We start from the raw sequence: 22,021 nt of genomic DNA on the forward strand, positions 1-22,021 counted from the left end.
TTACCTTACCCCTAAGGGGAAATGATCCACAAACCATGTCTACTTGTACTACGGTTTCTACATAAAACACAGGTTTCTATTAAATCTGAGTTCAAACAAACAGTGAATATATATATTTAGTATAGCAATGTTTCAGTATAGGTAAAATAAGTATGTAGCAATATTTGGGACACACTTATTTTTTAAAATATATATTATTTATCTGTAATTTCAAATTTACCTGGGAAACCTGTATTTTTATTTGGTAAATCTAGCAACCCTAACATGTAGCCCTCCTTGCTTTTGAAAGCTTCTATTTTATATTCTCCTGCAGAATTTGCTCACTCTTGAGTAACAGTTCAGCCCTATGTTCCTTATCATTTTAGATTTCTTTGTGGGGATCTCATATGCCAGATAGAAATGTACACACATGAGTACATATGAGCACACATGTATAGTCAGAAAAATGTGATGTCAGTAACCACGAAAACGTAGAGCTGAAGAATAATGCCACTGACAAGCTTTCTTTAAGGACTTTCTGATGATTTTCCATGTCATCCAAAAGAAATTCTTTCAAAATGGCCCTTCATTCTGTAAGTTATACCAACACAGCTCTTGAGAAGATGGTGGTGGGGAGATAGCCTTCTCTGGTAAGGTTAACTGTGCACTCTGAACTGGTAGCCAGATCCAAACATACATGATCAACTAGTAAACAGAAATTGCCCAGATTTTGATTTGGCATAAAAAAGTCCCAAACTAAATACTTTGTTATAACATTTTGACCTGTCTAGGACTATATACATTTTGTTGACACTCTAAGTGTAGGAAAGAGGACAAGTCAATAATTCCTGTCTCTCTCAATCATCTTTATTTTTCACATCTGCTTGTTCCACTTGCATTGCAGCTAAAAGAACAGAGAAGAGCCAGAAAGAAAATGCTGTGCCATACACACACATACACACACACACACACACACTTCAACTTTTAAGAAAAAAGAATATGGGAAAGTATATATTAAAATGCTAGTTCGTCCAAAATAATCAGTAAATCATGGATTCTTTTAATGATGAAATTGATCTGAAAAACAAATCCTATTTCTCAGCTGAGACATATCCTGATGACATATCCTGAAAGCCAAAAGGCAAAATGGCCTAGAAATAATGACAGCTTTCTTCTTTCTTTTAAGATCAAAAATGCTCTAAGATGGTGGCTCCAGTGATGGGAGCTGCTTCCATTGTTGGGTTTCCTATGGCCAGAATTGTAGGAAAGGAAGGAAATATGGCTTTCTTTCCTATCTTCTCCTGAAGAAAACTAAAATACCAAAGTATAATACCTAATGTGTAAAGAAGACATACCTGCAATATGTCACAGAGAGTAATGTCCTGTAAGGCTCTAGGATGTGCATTTGTAAGATTTAATCTAATCCTTATAATGGTAGTAGTGATGAAAGAGAACACTATGCATATATGTATAGAATGTAACTATCATGCCACAAACTCAAGCGTGTGAGAAACAATCAACACTTCGATAAAGCAACTTAATTTATATTTCAAGCTGTCATCCCCATAAGCCCGTGGGAAACATGGTCAGGTATTAAAGGAGTTGCATGTTTCATGCCAAAGTTTGGCGATGCTATAGGCAGCACCAAGGGGTTGGGGTGCTATGGATAGCTAGTATCTGTTAAACAGATTAGTGAGTCTGGTATATACAGATCAGCACTGAGGTGTCTGGTGATCCCCTTCGCTTGGCCTCTCCATGTCCTGCAGCCTTCTGAGGATTTCTGCCATGCTGAGAAAGTTTTTGCAAGGTTGTTTATAGTCCCTACAAACTAGATGCCCCATAAAGCCTCTATTGCCTAAGATGTAGCCAAAATGCTGCCAAAAATCAGGACAAGTCCACTGTGTTCTTGGGCCCTAATTGGGTTGGTGGACCCAATTCCAATATAAGGGAGGAGTGTGCCCCCATACCCACAAATAATTCTCAGACACCAGCAGCGTGTCCAAGAATTCAACTCAATTCTGGCAATATTTACCCAGAGATAACATCAGATTCCACAGGTTAGTGTTCAGTCCTACAGGACCCTGCCCCATCCTAAATACACACACACAAACACAAACACACACACACACACACACACACACACACACACAAACACACACACTTCAGATGCCAATGGCAAGCCCAGGCTCTTACCTGTGCTTCTGACCAAAGGGCTATATAGATCAAAGTTTCCAACAACCCCCTCCTTTAGTTCAGTTAGTTTTCTAGAATGGCTCATAGAACTCAGGAAAACTCATTTACTCTACAGATTATTGATTTATTATAAAGCATATAACTCAGGAACAACCAGATAAAAGAGATGCAGAGGGCAAGGTATGTGGGAAGGGGCACAGAGCTTCCATGCCTGCCATTCTCCCCACATCTCTACATGTTCACTAACCAGAAGCTTTTCAAACCCAGTCCTGGATTTTCATAAAGGTTCCATTACATAGGCAAGATTGATTAAACCATTGGCCATTGACAACTAATTCAATCTCTAGTCCCTCTCCCCTCCCTGTAGGTTAGGATGAAAGTTCCAACCCTCTAATCATGTGATTGTACTCGTTGACAACCAGCCATCATTCTTAGGGGTGGCCCAAAAGTCATCTCATTAGCATAACAAAAGATATCTTTGTTATTTTCAACACTGAAGAAATTACAAGAGTTTTAGAAGCTCTGTGCCAGAAAGGATGCTAAGACCAAATATATATTTCTTATTACAAAAAACAGTATCATGGAGTCATATACAAAAGGTATTATCAAACAATATGATGAATGCTTAAATTTTTAAAAAGTTTATTATAGTAAAAGACACATTGCTATTAATCTCCCTCAAAATACTCCCCCTCACTTCGAACACACTTATCCCATTGTTCTTGCCACTTTCTGAATCATTTCTGGAAGTCCTCTTTCGTGAGTGTCTTTAGTTGCGCTGTCATGGCTGCCTCGATGTCCTGAACCAATTCAAAATGTTTACCTTTCATGGTCATTTTGACTTTGGGGAAGAGCCAGAAGTCACATGGTACCATATCTGGTGAATAACATGGTTGAGGACACACCATAATGTTTTTATTTGACAGAAATTGTCCTATACCAGAAGCGATGTGTGACATGGAGCATTGTCATGATGGAGGATGATTTACGGCACACTTTAAAACACACCTTCTCTCAACCATAGCTCACACCCAACTGACTACACCGAACAAGTTGAAACTTGTCACACACTGTTACTAAGGTTCAATGTGCCACTTCCTGTATTGAAGATCCCTGCCTTTCCATTGGATGGAACTGGCAGCAGCAGTCACCATATGTGTGATCACAATGGAAAGGCTCTGTTTCAAACATTGCTTTTGGTATGACAATTTCTGTCAAATAAAAACATTACTGTGTATCCTCGTCCACCTTATTTACTGGATCTGGTACCATGCAACTTCTGGTTCTTCCCCAAAGTCAAAATGATTCAGGACATCAAGGTAGCTACAACAGTGCAACTAAAGGCACTCATGGAAAAGGACTTCCAGAACTGCTTCAGAGAGTGGCAAGAACAATGGGATAAGTGTGTCTGAAGCGAGGGGGAGTATTTAGAGGGGGATTAATGGCAATGTGTCTTTTACTGTAATGATTTTATTTAATTTAAATATTCATCGTATCTTTTTATCATACCTCATACCCCGCCCTCTCTCCTTCTCTAAGGAAATATTAAAGATACATCATAGGGAAATCCTTCCTATCTCATGATTCTTTAAGATAATTATCTTTATAGCCAGTAATTGTTGTCCATTAAGCCCTAAAGACTGACATACTATTTCCATTCTTTGTCCTCCACAGTCTTCGCTGATACTAGGTATTACACAACCCCTGCCCAGTGGAAAGAGTAGGTAGTGGGATGAAGGGAGGACAAGTAGAGGAAGAAAACTTATAGACTAACATCTCAAAATACCACAGAACCAAACAGTCAAGCTCAAATAAGCGTTCCCGGTTTAAAAAAAAATACAAACAAAAACATTAATGGTCTAATGTCAAGGCTTTAGTTTCTATGCTTTTAAAAATGTTTGACATTTGAAACAGTTCACTGTAGAGAATATTTTCAGTCAGTGGTGGACCAAAAGATAAGTTTCAGGTTTATATAAGAATAGGATTCTTTTCATAAGGCGATCATATTGATATATAAAACACAAATATATCAAGGTATAGTCTTACATAACTAATCAAAATGAAATGTAGAACTGCCTATTGTTATAGATACTGGAGAGTAAAACTGGCATTTTCTTTCTGTTTAAGATAGAAATGGTGGTCAATATGCAAGCAGCATCTCATTCTTTACATTCTGGAAAATGTACCAACCAATAAACATCACACCAGTGTTCTTTTTAGTGCCCACATAATTGTGAATTTTCATTCCAAGAGACATATTTCTTTTGATTCTAAAATAAAAATTGTCCACGAAAATCAATTTGTAAAGGAGGAAAGTACAGATTTTTGAAGTGTGAGGTGTTTTACACTTACATGGAAACGCAGAAGTGGACACCATTTCTCTGGTGCCCATGATAGAATAGCTTTCCAAAGAGTAGTCGCAGGGGACACGTTTGCAATGGAAGGAAAGAGCCTGAGGAGCCAGCCGTGTTCTGCGAGTACAGGTGGATGGCAGGGACTCCGAAGGCCACTGACTGGCCCTCCAGGATACCTAGTGCAACCCACAGATCCCGGGGACAGATTCTATGCCCACCTAGCAAGCAACATTTCAAAGGTCAATTCCTCTGACATGCATGAACAAAAAAGGAGCTATGCAATAAACCTGAGAAGCTCAGTGGCAAGCCTGACAAGATCGATGCCTGAAAGTAATCACACAGGATGGTCTGATCATAAATTCCTACCTGGCGGGCCATGGTGAGTAGTCAGGTTCCAGGCCTACAGCTTCCTGAGCAAAGGTCAGTCTTTACCTTAACTGAGTCCTGTCCACTGTTTTTGTGCATCTAGGTTAACATACCTTTGAAATGTCAGAGTAATTTTCTTTTCCAGACCTCTCAGAGATATGCCCACCAGCGCCAGAGCATGAGACCACAGAATGCCTGATTGCTATCTGGTTGCCACATATCATCTTAAGTACTGTAAATGTTAAGTGTTAACTATCCTGCACAATATAAAGGAAGTATGTATGTATTTCTCCATTTGGGTTTTTAGCTAATCCTACAGATTTCCCTGCTTTCCTTTCTCCCATCTGCTTAATCTACCCCCAATGGAGTTCATGTAACCTTCCTTATGTTTTCTCCTTTGATAGAAATGTATAGAATGAGCTGCAAAACTGTCAATCTCTGGAGCATTTCCTCATTCCATTGAGATCTTGCTTCTAGGCATCTGTTAAACATTTTGGCTCAGATAAATTCTTACAAAATTTTTTCTATATGTTTGTATGTTCCTACACCAATACATGCTTTGCTGAAAATATAAACAGCTTGTTTTTGCCTAAACTTCAGACATGCCAGAATACAAAAGGATAGGATTAAATTCTGCATAAGAAATAGAAAAAATAAAACTGAAAAAGAAAAAAACTCAAAAGGAAAGGGAAAAAAAAAAAAGAAAGATTTCACAAACCTCAATTAGGATAAAGTGTGACCCTAAAGAAGGGAAGAGCTGTTTCACATGAGCTATTTAAATCTCAACTAGGCCATGAACTTGAAGCTCTTTGGTAGGGGAACAATGCAGCCCTGGCTGCAGAATGCTCAAAATGACCTCATGGGCCTCTCAGATTACTCCATGATTCCAAAGTCATATGTGTCTGGTATGTGTCCACCAAGGCTGGGGCACACGTGATAGGACAACCCAGCCCACCTCTGCCTCATACCACATGTGAGTAAGGCAGAGTATGTTTGAAGATAATGAGTCTCCCTTTGTAAAATTTACTGACTCCTAATCCTACCTTGGAAGTCTACTTCTTTACCAGTACCAGCATGTTTATTTTAATTTTTGGTGTTTTAGAAACATGACATTATTCCAAGGAAATAAAGAAAGAAAAACAAAGAAAAGATTGAGTCAGAAGAGTTTATGATCATTTGCTAAAGCTCCTGGAGAGGAGAACACAGACACAGCGATTCTTGGAAGCATATATCGCCTGATTAGAATAAAAGTCTTTTGTTTTTCCTAAATATTGTCAAGATGCCTTTTGAACTGGATTATTCCATAGGGAAACCGACATTTCCTTAGAGGTCTACAGGTTAATTCACATTGTGGTTGGCCACAGTAAGTAGAATCGAGTAGGTGCTGTACTCTGCTTTCTGTGTAACCCCTCTACATATCTGCAATGGTATTTCAGCCATTCTTCCTGCATCCAGTTTTATCTCCCTCCAAACTTTCTTCACATTAGAACCAGAGTGCTCTTTCAAAAATGTAAACCTAATAAATACCAAAGACACGATCATGAGAGAAATAATTGATAATCTGGATTTCATTAAAATTAAAAACTTCTGCTCTGCAAAAGACACGGTGAAAGAATGAGAAGACAAGACACAGACTGGGAGGGAATACTTTGCAAAAGACACATCGTATAAAGGACTGTTAACCAAAATACACACAGAGCTTTTAAAACTCAATAAGAAAAAACAAACGACCTGATTTTAAAATGGGCCAAAGACCTGAACAGACACCTCACCAAAAAAGATATACAGGCGGCAAATAAGCATATGAAAATAATAGGTCATCAGGGAATGTCAAATTAGAACAACAATGAGATAGCACTACACACCTATTAGAACAGCCAAAATCCCAAACGCTGACGACATCAAATGCTGGGGAAGACGTGGAGCAACAGGAACTCTCTCATTCACTGCTGGGGGGATGCGGAATAATATAAACACTTTGGACATTAGTTTGGCAGTGTCTCACAAAATTAAATGTATGCTTACTACACAATCCAGTTCCTTGGTATTTACCCAAAGGAGCTGAAAACTTGTGTCCACACAAAAACCCGCACATGGGAGTTTATGGCGGCTTTATTCAGAATTGCCAAAACTTGAAAGCAAACCAAGAGGTCCATCAGTAGGTGAATGGACAAATAAACTCTGGTCCATCCAGGCAATGGAATATTATTTAATGCAAAAAAAGAAATGAGCTATCAAGCCTTGAAATGACATGGGGGAACTTTAATGCATATCACTAAGTGAAAGAAGCCAAGCTGAGAAGGCAACATATTGTACGATTCCAATTATATGACATTCTGGAACAGGTAAAATCATGGAGACAGTAAAAATACCAACAATTGTCAGGGGTTGGGGATGGGGGAAGGAGAGCGTAGAGGATTTATAGCAAAGTGAAAATATTCTGTCTGACATCATAATGATGGATCCATGTCATTAGACATGTGTCCAAACCCACAGAAGGTACGACTCCAAGAGTGAAGAAGCCTAATGTAATCTGTGGCCTTAGAGTGCCTATGGTGTGTCAGTGTAGGTTCATCAGTTATAACCAATGTACCTCTGGGGTGGGCCACACTGATAATGGGGGAGGCTGTGCATGTGTGGAGGCAGCTGGTACGTGGGAATTCTTTGTACTTTCTAGTTAATTTTACTGTGAATCTAAAACTTCTCTGAAAACCTAAAGTTTTAACAACAAAAATGCAAACCTAAATAGATCACTTATTGCTAAATTAAGAAAATGCCGTTTCCATGACTCCTAGTATGAAGACCACTACATGTAACATGATTCAGGCTCAAGGTCAAGCTCCTCAGTCTCACGCTGCCTTCTCTGCCCACTGTGCCTAAATGCACCTTCTTTTTGTCCCTCAGACTTCATCATAACTTTAAATATGTATTTAACAGAGAATGCATCATTTTAATACATGTGTTTGCCCCTAGTGTTGAGATCCCTGAGAAGAAAGATTCTAGCTTCTTCTTATTCAGTAAGCGAATGGGAGGCGGAACAGAACTGTGATCCGAGGTTTCCTGCCTTCAGGACCACTGCACATTGCACTCCATCCTCACGCCTCCTTAAGCTTCTCCGAATCAGTTCTGAAACCTTAAGTGACCCTCAAGACACACTATCCAGATGAAGTGCCCTAGGTTCAGAGCCCTCTGCTCCAGTGACACTGATCTGCTCACATTATCACAAAGCAGCGCCTCCCACCTCCCTACTCATTGCCCTTGATCTTCCCATAACTTGGAACATTATGGATTTTTCAAGGATAAATTGACATTTCACTTCTCTTCCAAGCCTTCATCATACTCTTCTCTGGATTTTTATAGCATGTTTGCATGATTTGACACAGTATTATATCGTAGGCTTACATAAATATTTATTACGTTAACTTTCCATCTCTATTGGAAGCAACTGAAAGATGGAGCTCGTGAAGCCTTGTGCATCTGTACATACCACAGCTCCCAGCTCAGTGCTGAGTAGAAGGTGCCTCCTGGGCTGATTTCATGAGAAGCCTTTTCAGAGGTGACCCAGCTCTTAACAGATCACATTCAAAGGAGCAAAGCTTCATAAACCTTGGGCAGATCTTCTGCCTTCTTAAATAAAATAGATCCCCCCCCCCCCACATTGCATTGTCTATGTGAGTCTCCCTCTGAGTTCAAAGGAGAGGAACATTTCAGCATGCTGGTCTTTCACGGGTTTCTTTTGAGCAAAAACATTCTGGATCTTGAGTTCTATAGTAAATCTTACCTAGAGCTCAAATAACAAAAAAAGGAAAAAGGGGGAGGAGGGAAGGAAGAGAGGAGGAAGGAGGGGGAGGGGAAAAGAAGGAGAGAGAGACGGAGAGGGAGTAGAAGTGTTGCTAAGGAATTTGACAAAATTTTGTATATGCTGTCTATGAAAACAGTACATGCTGCCTCCTCAGGGACATACACTGAGTAGTACACTCCTTGGAATGATGCTGGATAATTAGGATAATATAATTTCATGACTGGAACAAATACATTTGAAGTGTTTGTTCTATAGATTTTTAAAAATAGAAATTCAAATTCTTCTAGTTCTTATCAATAATAATGTAGTTTCCAAATGTTGTCTCCATAAGAATTACTCTTATTGAGAAGTATTCAAATCTTTTTCCCCAACAATAAATGGATTGACAGCTCAAAACTTCAAGTGTCTGGCAGTCATTATTTGGGCCTTGGGTACTACTATCCTAAAGAAGACTCATGTTACTGTCATCTATCTGAACAGCATATAGAGAGTAACCAAGTATTAATCTACAAGGGCTGATTATCCAGGAAAGTTCCTGGAAAGGAACAACACCACCAAGAAAAGCAACAACAGCAGCAGTTATCATTTATTGAGCACCCCAATATACAGATATTTTAATTAATGTCTTTTTAATCCTCACAGATATTCAAAGTAGTATAGATATTACCCTCCCCATTTTACTGTTAAGAAAACAGATTCAAAGAGTTCAAGCAACTTAACAGGGAAAAAGCAGTCAGAATTTGAACACTCAAAAAACAGTAGTCTTTCTACCATAAAAAACAAGCAATTGATAGCGCTAAAGAATTCAGAAAGCTTTTAAAGGCCAAGTGGGTATGCTGAGGGTTTTACTTTCAATCCCCAAACAGTCAACATAATGCAGAAGATGCCACAAAATATGTCACAATTACACGAAGGACCTCGAAAGTCGAAGTTGCTTTACGTAAGATTCTTTTTTCTCCTTTAACCAAAATAATAACTGCCATATTTTTACACCAACTGACAAAATTGATGCAGAGGTGACATAGAATGCCTTTAGTATAGCAATCCATTTTTTTTATTTAAACTTGTTATTAACCTGCTGTGGCTGATCTTCCTGAAGGAAAATTATTCATCCACCCTATTAACCTCAGGAGTAGCTATGTGACTGCCTATGGCAATGAAATGCGACCAGAATTGTGAACAGACTGTTACTTTTGGCTGGAGGCTTAGAGAATCAGCCTATGCCCTGCCATCCTCATTTCCCCCTTAGCTTTGAGTCGACCAATGCGCCAAACTGAAGCGGTGCCATCAGCGTGGGTCCTGAAGTAAAGCCACAGCCAACACTCAGTGGATATGCAGCATGAGTAAACTATACACCGCTGTGGTTATAAGACGCTGAGGTATGGTCATTGTTGTCACAGCATAATCTAGCCCATCTTAACAGATATATCTGGTAATTACTGTTTCTAAACAATGCCCATTGTATTTTATCACTGCTGCAATAATGATGCATAATAACCCTAAAACTTAGTGCCTTACAACCGTTCTCATTTCCCACTCAGGGGTCTAAAGGTTGGTCATAGAGCTCTGTTGTTGGCTGGGATATTCTCGACCCACGAGGTTGTGTGTTGGGCTCAAAGATCATTCCACATTTCTCATTCGAGGGCCAATATCTCCTTGAGGAATTTTCTCCTCATGGCAGAGGGAAGAAATTAAAAAAGCCGCTAAAATGATGCAAATAAATTACAACCCTCTACTTGTACCACTCTACTAATAAAGCATGTTCCATGGCTAAGCCTGGAGCCAATGATTACTCCCCAGGGCGGCACTGCAAGGCAGCAGAGGAGTGAAAGTGGAGAACATTACTCAGTCTGCTGCAGCCCACCCACACAGCCTCGAACACCCACTCTCACACAGAAAAAAAAAAAAAAAAAAACTCATCTTTCCAAGGAATCGCAAACAGGCTCAATGACAGCAATCGACGTAAGTCCCAGGTCCTGTGATGTACACTGGACCCACGTGTAGGGGCTCTTGATCTAAAGGCCTGTGAAACTAGCCAAAGAAATTATCTGCACCGCCATACACCCAACATAAGCAGTGGGAACAGAACAGGATAAGTACAACAAGCACCACCATTTCCAAAGGGGAAGAATGGACGGCAAACAGAAGTCACTGGTCTATAGCTATTCTAAATCCCTCTGGACAGATCCCCATCTGGGATAGGAAATGTCTCTTGATTAGGCCCAAGTCCAACTTCTTAGAAGAAATGTCTCAGTGCATTGTTTTCCTTGGCTATTGGCTCTACTCTCTGAGATGCCCTGCCTCTTCCGTGGCCATATCTGAAGACACGAAGGAGCTGCTCCCTCAGCTAGATTCCCCGCTGCAGAAACCTGGAGGATCACAAGGTCCTTTTAAGGCTTGAACTGTCACGGCCTCTTTTACTCCACGCTGACACTCTGCAGCTCTCTCAGAAACATCCTTCGTCTCTCTATGTATCTTTATGCATCGGATTGCATTGCACTCCATCTGCCAAAGCCACACTGGAATTCTTTTTGAGACATGCCTCTCCCTCAGGACTCTGCAGAGGCAGTAGCAATGATTTCAGGTAAAGGTGAACAGTGTATTCAGAGGCAAGGAAACAGCTGAGAGAGTCTGAGGAAGTTCACAAGCTTTGAGTCACACATGTCAGCTAACCTCATCTTTGTATTGAACCTAATCTGAATCCTCCGCTAAGTGTGAGAATTTAACCTTGTAATATGATTATAGCCTTAATATGACGATGACAATATATTTTAATACACTTGGAGTTTTTCCTCCCATCTAGTTTTATTTATTTATTTATTTATTTATTTATTTATTTATTTATTTATTTATTTATTTAAATAAACCACGCCTCTGGTTGCTTCTCCTGTTCCTTTCTTGATTTTGTTGGATTGGTTAAATCTCATTTCATTCTTTTCCTTTGGTAATTTGGGAGACTGTACATACTATGTTTAGTTTTCCAATGTTTCTCCTTACATTTGTAACATGAATATTTAAACATTCTGTCAATGAATAATTCTAAAGCAGTACGGGTAAAGAGTGTGTACTAAATAAATTTCTTTGAGTAATTATGACTGAAATTCTAAGATTATTGAAATAATTTATTACTTATAATCATTATTTCTTGCACCCCACATCTTTCCCTTGTTTTTTGTTTTTCTTTCACTTTGCTTAAACAACCTTTTAGTACTTCTTTTAGAATGTTTCTGTGGTTAGAAATCATTCTGAGCCTTTGAAAATCTGAAAAGAAAAATAAATAAATTTCAAATCTCTGTCCCCATAAATTGTAAGCTAGTTTAGGAACACATAGAATTATGGATTTAAAAATACTTCCCCTATAATCACTGAAGGTACTCCTTTATTTCCTTCTAGTTTCCCGTGTTGCCAATGAAAAATGCAATGTTAACCTGATTTCCATTTCTCTAAAGAAATATATTTCTTTACTTTCTGAGTCTTTAGAATGTTATCTTTTTCCTTAGTTTTGAAATTTCACCACAACGTATCTACTCGCATGTGGGACTTTTTTCATTCCCCTAACTCCACACTCAAGAGCCATCTGAAGGCTCATATCTACCTTCATCTCCGGAAATTGGTTTTCTATCACTTATGTCTCACTCTCAGAACTTCTATAACATTGACAATTAAACTTCTACTTATCTCCTAATTTTTCTTTCCTACTTTCATCTACTTGTCCTTTTATGCTATACTCTAGAATTAGTTTGCTGAGTCTTGCAGCTCATTGACACTTGCTTGAGTTATGTGGACCTGCTATTAAGTCTGTCTATTCAATACTTTATCAGTTATGTTGTTTTTCATCTCGAAGAGTTTTTGTTTTATGAATGAGATATAGTTTCTCATCCCACTGGGAATATTATTGATACATATCCCAAAGCCTTTTTCGGAATGCTTCATTGGCTCTCTTTCCTCAGGTGTCATGTTTATTCAGTTCATTGCCACGCATGCCTATTGATTCTCAGTTGTATGCCTGTGAATGCATTTGATAATCCTGTTTACCTTTTTATAAATACTGCTTCTTTTTACTGTGGTCTGTATCTTGTCACCGTGGGAAAGGAACAGAACAGTCTACCCAACAAGAAAGTATGAGCAAACCATTTTAGAGGAGTAAAGGCATTCTATCCTACATGGTTCTCATAAGGCATCAAGGGCCAGCCCCCTATCTGACCCTAATTGTCACACTCACTATTCCAGGGGGGAAAAATCAGTGGCTTGGAATTTTGGAATTGGTTATGGAGCAATTCACCTGCTTCACCTGGTATGACACCCCAATTAACTTCTTTGACTTTGCCTCAAGGATTCTTCTGTCTTGGGTCCAAAGTCCTTAAATATAGAGAGAGGTCCCCTAGATACCTCCCTCCATGTATTTTGCACTGTCCTATTGTGCACTGTTGGTGCTATAGTTTCATCAGTCAACTGATTTCATATGTTTTATTACATTCATTTTGTTTTACAATGTGTTATGGACTCATTATTTTAATATATCTGAAGATTTTCTCTGTTTAACTTAGGGACTTGAAGTGTTCATTTCTCCATCTTGATCCAATCTCCTCTACAGTCTTACTTAGTTTATACCATTAGTACTAATTTTATTAATTGTATTTAACAGATTGTACTAAGATAAACTTTAGATCCACCCAAGTCAAAATAACACAAATTATGAATCAGTAGAGTTTAAATGGATGAGGTTTTACTGTTGATAAATTAGGTTTTGTCTATACGACACCCAAACAAAACTGTCAACTAAAGGGAAAAATAAATCCAGTTGAACTGATTTTTAGAGACAGTGCTTTGATTTTAAATCGTTGCAGTGGTGCCATGTAGACACAGACTGTGACACAATACTTGACCTATGAAGTAACTGAAGCAATTAGAGATTATGTGATAGTCTTCAGATAACACAGCCAAGTAGCCATTTGGTTAAGAATAGCCCCCAATGAGTACTTGCCCTCGCAAAATTCTCTTGGAATTTTTGTTTTCAGCTCATTCAATCAATTTATTACTTTGTGGGGAGAGCCAAGAAAATGTATCATGCACCACCCTGTGAACTCAGGAACACTTAGTTTACATACACTCTAGCTCTTGCACTAACAAGCAGCAGTGACACCACAGCAAAATTATCTCCAATCACATTAATTTCCCTTAATATATAACACGTGGCCAGGCAGTGTAACCCTTCCCAAGCTGTGTTTTCTAGAACACTGTGCTTATTAAACTCTTCTCTAAGAACATCTCATGAATAATCAATGACAATCTGCTTCTCATCCCCCATAAAAATGCTCAGAATGTAGAATACCACCTTAGCCAGAAATCCCTTTCCATTTTTAAACTATACACCAAAAAGAGTTTTTATTATTGGTGATCAGATCTTCCGTTTTGATGCTAGAAAGTAAGAAACTATTTGAGAACTAATGCTTCTGGTCTATGTAGTGGACATCTGTGGTTGCAACATCTGTGCTGGAGGCAAAATCTCTCAGCATGGACAGAAAGAGAATATCCTCAGAGTCAATTAGATCCATCAGGATCTTTGATGAAAAGGAGCAATTCCTTCAATAATAAAGGCTGTTACTCTTCTTTCAAATAACAGCATGAAAGCAATTCTTTTCACAGAGAATCTGGCCATATTGCTGTCATACCCACGAAAGCTATTATTATCCGGTGTCCAAAAAAGAGAGCTCCTTCCCCAACATTATATGGATTCCATCTACAGAGGTTTCCAAATTAGAAATGATTTCTTCAGAGGAAATATAGGAAGGACTTTGGAATGCAAGAGAACACATTTCAGAGAAATGAGACAGATCTATACCACATGGGAAAAGCCTTGTGGCACTAATAGCATCAAGCTTGTTTGCTAAAAAGGGAGCATTACTACCCAACAAGATAGTAAACCCTGGGGAAAATGCAGAATGTTGTTTCATAGGCACTGTTTAAAAAAATGGTCATATATTGAAACTTTAATCAAGTCTTATAGCCTAATTTTCTCATTTGTATCCCTGTGTGGCAATAAAAACCATGTGTGAACTAAAAGCTCCTTTTTCTTGTATATATCAGCAGTGTGAGTTTACACAGACATATGCTCCCACTTGAAATTATTTTCCTTTAGTGAATGAACAACATCACTCTGGTTGGAAACCTACTTATTTTTGGTGTTAAACCCACCGGGGAGGGCCGTATCTAATTGAGCAGAGATCTACACCCTCTATATTGATACACAATACAGGAACAATAGAGGAAAATGTGAACCACATTCCCCCAGTACCTAAGTGACTCCCTCATATAAGTTAAGCAACCCTGTAAGTTCTGTCCGACAGAGATAATTCCCATTGTCTGTCAGACCAACTAGAACAATACCAAGCTTTACAAGCATTTACACCTTCAAAAGTGTTAGGGTTACATCTGCACACCTATCTAACTTAGCCATTAACTACGCTAGTACCAGAAGAATCTATATCAGTAAATTGTATTCAATATTCAGGTGTCCACAAATTCTAACTTCAAATTTTGATTTTTTTAAACATCCCTTAATGACCCTCATGAAAGATGTAATAGTGGTATATTTATTGTTCCTTTTGAACCTAGCCATCATTTTTCTCATCATTCAAATTGCTTCTTCACATGAAAGCTTCCTTTGAAGTCATACTTCTTCTGATGCTTAGACAGTTGAAATCTGATAGCATGATTTCTGGTTCTACAAGTGCTTATACTTGATACCACTTGTCCTTTACAGAGTCTAATAATATTCTCAACTAAAGTTGAATAATCACGATAATCTCTAGAAAACAACTTTCTTTTTTTAGTCTCCACTGAAAAATATATATATATACATTAGATTTATGTTTTGATGCCAAATTTATATATCAGTTTTCATTCCATTTTTCTGAATGCTTAATCTACTAAATAGGTCATTTTTAGCATTAATTTGTTTACTAATAAAGATTCTTGTTACTGCTCTGACCACTCCTAGATAGGAGGAAATTTGGTGCTTAGGAGTTTCAGGGAAAATACTCCAAATGGTACCTTAACACCCTAAATTTACCCAAAGACATGAAAAATCAAATTTCAATGAACACCACAAAAAAAAAGGAAAATAAGCACATCAAGTACAATATGTATAAATAACATCTACAGTTAATTTCTCGAAATCGTTTTATAGGATAGAAGGTAAAATCACTGCCATTTTGTCAGAAAAAAAGAAGGTAAGATTTCAGAATTGGTCTAAATGACAAAAAGATATACATAGGGACACTGAGAGACTAGACAGGGATCAAGAATAATAAGAGAAACAAGAGTTCATGAAAAAACCTGGCCTACAGGTGAGTTTTCTGCAAACTAGCTAAGTCCACTGTGGTGTCTGGACACCAGTCGGCAGACACAGCAGGCAGCTATAGCCTTCTTCTCCATATTTAAAACGCAATAGATTAACTACAGATTTTAATAGAAGACACTGCTTTCACTGTGTATTTTTTCATTATTTTTATTATTCACTAAATTCTATAAGCAAATGCAAGTAAGCAGGCCTACTTTGTTCTGATGAGAAATATTCCACTGGACATTTGAAATTACTGGTTCCTCCATAGGGTGCTTCCAAGGTCATTCTTCATACATTCTTCAACAGTGAATTCAAGCTCAACAACTAGATTGACCTCCATGACTGCCCTAGACTCTGGTGTGCAAGGATTCTTATCTAATAGGTATGTTTGGATTATTGACTAACCCCACATTTTACTGCCCATTACAGAATACAGGACTACATTTTTAAAATGTAAAATACAGACACGGCTTCCCCAAGCCAAACCTAAGCAGCATACAGGTGGTGGTGCGATCAGTCTTCAGGGCATACAATGCTGACAGAACCGCCAACTGTAAAGCTTACTGTAAGTGTGCTTTGCTCAGATGTGCGTGCTTTCCAGGCTAGCAGGAAGATACTACAAGATATGTGAAAACCCCTCCACTGTGCATGAGTGTATCTCAAAGGCACAGGGATCAAGGAGGAAAGTGGATGATCCATTGCGGCAGGCTGTGCTCTGGGGCATTACTAGAGCTCTTTCATTCCAAAATCTAGGGAGGAAATTCTGTGCATCAGATAGCAAAACTGATGCTCAGAAAACTGGCCGTGTGTCACAATCCTCACAGGCAAGCCAGCTTTAAGCTCTACAGCGACTGGATAGAACAGAAGAGGAAAAGAACTTGAACTCTTGGAACTATGTTTAGCTCTCACATGAGAAAGCAAGGTTGAAAAAGTACTGAATTTTCATCCTCCAGGGAGAATAAACACAGTCGTATCCACACTTTGTCTTTTGTGTTTGCCAGCCGATGAAGACTTTGAAAAACATACCCTCTAGCTCTGATGAGAAAAGTAAGAAAAATGATACCCAGTCTCTTAAGAGGTCCTAGATTCAAAGTTAGAAATATGCCAGGGACAGTCACCACGTGATGGCTCACAGAGTATTTCCAGGGCCGGGAGACAGAGCAGACTACACAAAACACCTTCACTGCTTCTATCTAGTATATCAGGAAGTTATTTCTTATTGAGTCTTGGAATTTAGGAGAACATCTCTCTAGCTCGCTCTCTCTCTCCTTCCCTTTATATCACACCATGGAGAAAATTTGAACCCCATTTTGTATCTTGGCAAAAATGAAAATTCTGACAAGGTGACTGTCCCATGATAGTTTTCTCTATGTTGATATAGAAACAAGCAGATTTTCCAAATCTTCCCCCAAAAGAAGACTCACATGTGATACTGCCACACAAGGTCTGCCCTGAAAGGGTCTCCTTCTTTTCTGTTTACTACATTCAATCAGAATTCAATTCCAGTTTCTTCTCTCTACCAGTGATTCATTTTTGTTCTTTCCTTTCCATCTACTTTATTATAAACATAGATGACCCTCCTCATCTTAGCACACTAGTGGAAGAGCTTCCAAAACGTTCTTCCCATCATTAGAACCTCCTCCTTTCTTTCAATCTAATCCTTTCTATCCTAGATTTGCCATTCTACAGCTCAGCTCTGGTCACTCCATCCCCCGGCTTACAAACCTGCAGAAGTTCCTCTACTATTTTTGAAATGAAGCTCAAACCCTTTTTCTTGGCACTGAATGTCACCATAATCTCGACCACTACTTTTCCTCACAATTCTTGTTTTCTACATTCCAATCACCCTCGCATATACAGGCATCATTTTTCCTACAAATTTGTCATCGCGGTAGGGCAAGAGGAAGGGGTGAATGGCCCACTAGCTCTTAAAGACTTCTGCTCAGAAATGTCCTATTGGCAAAAACAAGCCATATCTTCAAGGAAGCAGTGAAGGACCAACTTGACATAAGCCCAGTGAAAGGAGTACTGGGGAGCACACCTAATGACCATGACACTCCAAAATCCCAGGTATTCAATGAAAATCGTTTCGATGAAATACTTAGAGACAAATCTAACAAAATAAGTGCAAGGTTTATATGCTAAATATTACAAAAATTCCCAGTTTTTAAAGGCCTAAATCAATGGAGAACCATAATATGTTCAGACATTGAAAGACTCAATATTATTAAGAGTTCAATTTTCTCCAAGTAGATCTATAATTGATCATATTCCCAAACAAAATCACAACAGATTTTTTTTGTAGAAATTTACAAGCTAATTCCAAACTTTTTAAAGAACAGCAAAGGACAGAGCACAGTGAAAACAATTTCGAAAAAGATAACCGAAGGGGGAGGACCCACACTATCAGATTTGAATATGTATGTAAAGCTACAGAAATCAATGTAGTGTGATACTGTCATAAAGATTAGATATATAGATCAACAAAATAAAATGGAGAGTCTATATATAGACCTACACATACATGGTCACTTGATTTTTGACAAATGGTGTCTAGATAATTCAATGAGGAATTGAATTATTATTTCCACAAATAATGCCAGAACAATTGGACATTTATATATCAAAGTGGGGAAAATCTTGATGATTACCTTGCACTTTATATATACGCTGACTTCAAATGAATTATAGACCTAAATGTAAGGGCTAAAAAAATTTTAAAATAACATAAACCATAAAAGAAAAAATATTGGTAAATTAGGCCTCACAAAAGCTATAAACTTACATTCTTCAAAACATAATTTAAAAATTAAAACTAAACCAGCATAAAAGGAGAAAATATTTGCAATACCCTTATCTAATAAGAGATTTCAATCTAGAATATATAAAAACCTCTTACAACTTATTATTAAGACAAAAATATGTATAAATAGTCAAAAGATTTCAGTAAAAATTCACCAAGCAAGATGTACAGAGGGAAAAAAATACAAAATGGGGCTCAACATAATTAGTCTTTAGGGAAATGCTAATCAAACCACAATGAGAAATGAGACACCACTACGTTTCTACTAGAACAGCTTTTTAAGAAAACTAACAAGACTAAGTGCTGGTGAGGATGTGCAGCAACTGCAACTCTTATGCATTCCATGGCTGGTAGGAGTGCAAAATGGTACAGCTATTCTGGGAAATAATTTGGCAGTTTCTTATTAATTAAAACATATACTTACTTGATAACCTAATAACCCTACGATTATGTATTTCCCAGCAAAAATGAAAACATATATAAGTGAAAATACCCATGTCCACATAACTACCTAGATGTGATTGCTCATAATCACCAAAGATTGGTCACCATCAAATGTCTGTAATGGTGAGAGGAGAAACAAGCCATGGCACATCCATGGAACGGACTCCTGCTCAGCACTAAATGGGAACTATTGGTACTGCAATAACATGTGTGAATCACAAATACATTATGCTGCATGAAAGTAGCCAGCCACCAAAAGCTGCATGTATGTAGCTTTTGATTCTACTCGTATAATATTCTTGAAAAGATAAAACTTGAGGGACAGACATCAGGTCAGTGGTTGCTGGGAACTGAGACGGAGACAGAGATTTTCTGCAAATGGTAGAAAGAGGGAGATTACTGGGGTGATCAGGATGGTCCGTATCTTGACTGAAATAGTGATGACATGACAGTGTACATTTGTCAAAACTCTTTTTTAACATTTTTATTTAAGTATAGTTCATCAAAGTCTACAACTAAAAAGAGGTTAAGTTTTATAAAATGTAATTTAATCCTCAATACACCTGACTTTAAAAGTATATAAAGATTTTAAAAATACACAGAACAGGCAAAATTGATTGTTTCAGTCTTATTCCATTGCTATTATGAATCTTAGTTTTACCCTTTCTTTCAAATTCTGAAGTTTTGTTTTAAAGTAAAATAACATTTTTGCCTACTGAAGAAAATGCTATAATAAATTTCTTCGCAAAGGTAAGCATCCATATCTTAGCCTCTCCCTTGATGATAGATTAAAACATCAATCCTTTTGTTTAAAATCCTACGTGTCCTTTTAAAATCCGACACAAACTTCAAGAGAGGAAATGACGTCTGTGCAAAAATTCTATCTCTGAATTTCCCAGCAATAGTGTGTATCTAATCCAAAGTTACATTAAGTTTCTCTCACCTGCTTTTTCCTTATTTATAATTATTCTTTGATTCAATAGTTTGTTAAACTAACTTTTCGTTAGAGTGGGACATATCCATCATTTCTGGATGATGAAAGCAGACAGTGGGAACACTAAGGTCACTTCTAGATTTGGGATTTATGTTACTAAGAGCATAAAAATGCACTCAAAAAGATGCACCAAAAATGTTCTACAAATAAATAAAAGCTAAATTTAATGATTTTTCCAAAAAAGATTTGTCTAAAAGAAAAAAAAAAAAAGCAATTTACTCCCACTCCATCCATCCTCATAACCTCCATTATATGTCTATGCTTAGATTTTTATATAACACATTCATTAAAGGACAGTTACACCTTCATTCCTACAAAATGTGTTTTACTGGTTAATAATGCCAGAATAATAGCTCACGTTTTTTAATGTTTACTATGTGTTAGCCAAGCATTGTTCTAAGTAAGTTCAATTTACTCTTCATAAAAATCTATCAGGCATACCTTGTTGTTATCCCAATTTTAGAGAAATTTAGGAACTAGAAGCACAGAGAATTTAGACCATTTGCCCAACATCACATAGCTGTTGAGTAGAGCCAGAATTTGAACCCACAGTTATGGCACCTGCACCCTCACCGTAATTTCAATTCAAAATATTTCTCAATTAGAGAGATTTTAATAAAACAAAAACATATTTTTTAAAATCAAATATTTAATGAACATGTACTATGTCTTGAAAACTTTTCTAGGAACTGGAAAAATAATAATATCATATGATATGAATAATTCTTTTAATTCACCAATTTCTAAATAAAAATTTTAAACAGTTGGGAAACGTGAGTGTGTTCTCCCTATAGATCTGCCAACAACTACTTTGTGTCCTTAAGTAAATCACTGGGTTTATCAGGAATTTAGTTTTGTCTATCTACAAACGAGGAGGTTACTTTAGATGGTTCTTCAGGGTCATATTTGTTTCATCCTGACCTTAAATTTAAAGCATACATAGATTGCAAATTTCCAAGAATTCATAGAAAATTTCTTAGTTTTCAGTATCTCTTGCAAATTTCTCATTGCACAGAAATTATGGAGGTGTAAAGGAAATTATATACTCAACTATTTTTATGTTATTTTATACTGTTGGTTGTTATTTTATCTTTATCATTGATTGTATACACTTGAAGAGAATATTTCAGTGTAAGTTTCAAACGTTTAATCATATTTTAATTAGGATATAATTTTTCTATTAGTTTAAAGGTGAAAAAAATATTTTTAAAAGAAAAAGGAGTAGAGGGATGGGCAGGGAGAGAGAGAGAGAGAGAGAGAGAGAGAGAGAGAGAGAGAGAGAGAGAGAGAAGTGGAAAGAAGAAAGTCAGAGCTACCTTTAATGTTTTATTTGTTTGTTTGCTTTGATTTCCATTGGGATTGAATGAAGAGGAGGTGGGTTTGGACAGAAGGAAGTGCTACCTTCATCTAAAGCTTTCCACATTATTAAGTAAATTATAATTTCTTCCCTTCAAACAGAGATGACTCCCTCCTAGGAAGTGCCAACATCTGTTTAGAGAGAACATCTGTTAGGCAAGTGGGATATTGGGAGATAAGCTGCTTATTCAGACAGGACATAATGAAGAAATCATAATAAGCTGGAAAACTAAGAGTAGTATCTGGGTATAATTAGCAGCTCTTAAGGTGCCAAATGCTGAATTTTTGAACACATAATTAATGGGTTTGGAAGCTCCCAGTGATTGTCAGCAACTCCATCTGATAGTAGCTCAACAATCTGTTCAGAAACGTTCACTAGGTCGTG

This window comes from Rhinolophus hipposideros (genome assembly GCF_964194185.1).
Source record: "Rhinolophus hipposideros genome assembly, chromosome: 16".
Lineage (NCBI taxonomy): Eukaryota > Metazoa > Chordata > Mammalia > Chiroptera > Rhinolophidae > Rhinolophus > Rhinolophus hipposideros.